This window comes from Cynocephalus volans, chromosome 7 (assembly GCF_027409185.1).
Source record: "Cynocephalus volans isolate mCynVol1 chromosome 7, mCynVol1.pri, whole genome shotgun sequence".
NCBI classification, from domain to species: domain Eukaryota; kingdom Metazoa; phylum Chordata; class Mammalia; order Dermoptera; family Cynocephalidae; genus Cynocephalus; species Cynocephalus volans.
In genome coordinates, this window is record NC_084466.1 from 32,717,245 (window position 1) to 32,721,331 (window position 4,087).

A 4,087-nucleotide genomic window follows, 5' to 3' on the forward strand; every position below is an offset into this window, starting at 1 on the left:
TTTAAAAAACAAAACTTTCCAAACAGTGTTTAAAATCAAATCTCAATTCAAATATATTAAATTATTCCATAAATCTTTATTGAGCCTCCACTAAGTGCTAGGCATTCTTTTAGATGCTAGGTTAATAAAAGCAAACACCTTACTCTTTTCATAATATAATGCCATTTTATAATGCTATTTGAAATTAGCACTTACCTCAAAAAAAGTAAATAAGTCTTTTTATTAAACATTTGTATTTTAAAGTGATAAACCAAACTTTTTTTTTTTAATGGAAACCACTTTGACTGACAAGTTAGGGCCACAATGGCCAATTTCACAGAATGACAGAAATAAGACAGTCCCAAGATATTGAGTGTAAAATTGTAGCAGACAGACTAGTGCTCTTCACCCTCGTCCTCTCCCTCAGCACTATCTGCCCCAACCTCCTCATAATGCTTCTCAAGGGCAGCAATGTCCTCATGGACTTCAGAAAATTCTCCTTCCTCCACCCTCTCATCCATGTACTGGTGAACAAAAGCATAGTTGGCATACTTCAGGTCAAACATGTGGTCCAGGCAAGCCCAGGCCTCAGCAATGGCTGTGGTATTGCTCAGTGTGCACAGAGCACACTGTAACTAGGCCAGGTCCCTACCAGGCACCACAGAGGGAGGCTGGTAATTGATGCCAACCTTGAAGCCAGTAGGGCACCAATGTACAAACTGGCTGCTGCGTTTGGTCTTGGTAGTGATAATGGCAGCATTAACATCTTTGGGAACCATGCCATGTATTTACCATGGTAAGGGTCACATTTTACCATCTGGTTGGCTGGCTCAAAGCAAGCATTGGTGATCTTTGCCACAGCAAGCTGTTCATGGTAGGTTTTCCCAGCAGAAATAACAGGGACGTATGTGTCCAAAGGGAAGTGGATATGGGGCTAGGACATCAGATTGGTTTGGAATTCTGTCATATCAACATTCAGGGAAGCAGTGATAGAGGATACAATCTGGTTACAAAGGCAGTTAAGGTTAGTGTAGGTTGGGTGCTCCATACCAAGGTTTTTACAACAGATATCATATGTCCTCACTGTCCACCACGAAGGCATAGTCAGAGTGCTCCAGGGTCTTGTGGGTGGTGAGGATGGAGTCATAGGGATCAACTACAGCTGTGGAAACCTGGAGTTGGCGGGACCTGGGTAAATGAAGAACTCCAGGTGGGACTTCTTGCCATAATCAACAGAGAGACATTCCATCAGCAGAACCAGTTCCTCAACAATGCTCTAAAAAAACCTAGAAGCCCTGAAGACCTGTGTACTGGTCAGCCAGCTTGCAAATTCTGTCCAGCTCCCAAATTCTGTGGAGTAGTGCCCACAGGCATAGTTATTGGCAACATCTGGCAACATCTTCATTGTCTGTGATGAGCTGCTCAGGATGAAAGAGCTGGCAGTAGGTGCCAGTGTGTACTTCATCAATGACTGTGGGTATCTGGTCTGCAAATACTGCCTGGACATATGCTTGCCAGTGCCCATCTCACTGAAGGAGGTGTTGAAGGAGTCATCTCCTCCCCCAGTGGTCTTGTCACTTGACATCTGGCCATCAGGCCAGTAGAGCTCCCAGCTGGCATTGCCAATCTAGACACCAGCCTGGGCAAGGAGGATGGAAATGCACTCACGCATGACAGGGACTTGTAGGGCTCCATGGTGTTGGAGGGGGCAAGAGGACAGCAACAAGAATCTAACAATGACAGACTACCAAGGAGTCCATAGGAGAAGTAGTCCCAACCTTTTCTTTATTACATTCTTTCTGTTCATATTATTTAACATGAAGCAGAGAATACTAAAAAAATTTTAAAATCACACAGATATTGGATCAGAAATGTAAATGTCAGCTAACTAATAAGCATAACAAATGAGGTCAGGAATAACAGTGTATACTCTCTATATATTTACACACTAAAAATTGAGGTTGATTTTATCCTCAGTAAAGAAAAATGATAATATAAGAATTTTATTGTTTTTTAAGGTTCTCTCTAATTCTGCCACCTATACTGACTGATTTTCCCTACGGTAGATAGCATGGAGAAGACGTGACTGACTGCAAATTCTAGTGGTTTCTCTTCAAAAACATGCAGCTCAAAATTCAACACCTCTGAAAATGTAAATATATGAGCAACTTTTGATTTTCAGGGAGCACATAAATCATTTGAGCATTTTTAGTCAGTAACTAATTCATCTATTTAATCCTTAGGGTAAGATCTGGGAGTATCAAACAGAAAGAGATCCCTAAGCATCTTCTAATTTTAACACAAGAAGCTCTTTCACAGGTTTTCAATACCAATCCATTTTTCTAAATGTTGAATTACATATAATATTAATTAACTTCAACACAAAAATAGTAGATAAGGGTTCAGAATATTTTTTTAAGTAGTGACATATTATTATTCCTATAACTTATTTAATAATTTTATTTTGGCTTCCTGTCAAGATGACAGAATAGACAGTCCCCAGAGACACTCTCTCCTACAAATCAACAAATTTACAACTATAAAAAAAGCAACAACAGCCAAGCTGGGGCCACTAGAGTTCAGGGGAAGAGGAGGAGAGACCTACAGAGTGCATGAAGGTGGGAGAAGCCACGATGAGAGAAAGAAAAACTGCTCAGACCATTTCGTGCCACAGCCGCCTTAAAGCTGACGCTGCTTAGCACATGTAGCAGGAGCCGGCAGAAGCTGCAGCTGTGCCCTTCGGATGAAGTTGCTTGGAGGCGGGAAGGGAGAAGAGGGCCTTGGTGACCCCCAGGCCAGCAAGACCATTAATAGGGTTCCTGTGGACCCACATAGGAGTGAGGAGCCAGAACTACTGAATAAAAGGAGCTACTCAGAGGCCAGTGAGTCATCACAAGGTACCGAAGCACAGCCTGTCCCATGGTAAGTGTTTGCAGCACAGGTGGTGGGCGAGATGGGAACACCAGGAGAACACTCGGACACAGCAAGGACAGCTGATCTGCCCCACAATCAGTGCAGAACCACTCAGAGGAGACTGGTCAGGAATATAGAATTGCATGGGTGCAGTTTGATGAAAAGACTCAGGCCCAGATCAGAGTTTCTACACAATCCAGGTTCACTGGGTCTCTGGAGAGATGGAAGTACCTATCAGGTCAACCATTAAACCCTAAGCTGCATGAAAAGGCTTCTTTAGGGAATCAGCAGCAAAGCAGCAATTTAGCTCAACCACAGGGCTCAAGTACTGGTCCCCACAGGAAGTTCCCCTTTTTAGAAGGAAGCAAAGGACAAAAAAATAGTTCCAGGTCAGGCATACCACCAGCACATCGGGGCCCACCCAGAGACCCCTGAGGTATGGAGCCAGGGACTGGACCTCCCTCCCACAACCAGGCACACCACCAGCTCCTAGGGACCCACCTGGGGTCCTGAGGTTTGGAGCCAGGGACCGAACCCACCCCCACAACCAGGTGCATTGCCAGTGCCAAGGAGCATGCCAAAAACATCACCTCCATGTGGGTGGCCCACCACAGCCACTACAATAACCACAGCTGCCACAAGTAGCTAGATGCCGCAAACACCACGCAGATGGTCTGCCAGCCACTGGAGTGCATTGACACAAGGACAGTCACCAGCAGACACCAAAAAAAAAGAAGAGGATGTCTCTCTCCACAAAGCCCTTCCAGAGTGACAGAAGAAGCATCTGCGCTATGATAATACTGGGGGACCTGAACACACCTGTCAGCATTGGACAGATCATCTAGGCAACAAATCAATAGAGTAACCATTACTCTTTCAGGAGAGAAGAAATCTAGGGTTATCAGTGGTGGGAGGAGGGAGGGAGAAGGGTATAGGGAGAGATTGGGCAAGGAGCAAAAAGAATAAGTACAATTTGTAACAATATATATGCTAGTAATATTGATTTGATCAACATATGTCAAATGTTGAACCTCAAAAATATGTATAATCAATCATGACTCAATAAAAATTTTTTAAAATAAACAAACAGAATAAAAGCACAATGTAAAAACATAATTTTATCTTATCATATATGAAATTTCAATAAATAATTTTTTTCGATGCCATGAAGCTTACTCGTTATTAATTCATGAAT

General features: G+C 43.1%; 1 pseudogene; it reads right to left on the reverse strand.

Annotated features, from left to right (window-relative positions):
- Positions 1-374: 374 nt before the first annotated feature.
- Positions 375-1,651, reverse strand: LOC134382652 (tubulin alpha-1C chain-like; annotated as a pseudogene).
- Positions 1,652-4,087: the final 2,436 nt, after the last annotated feature.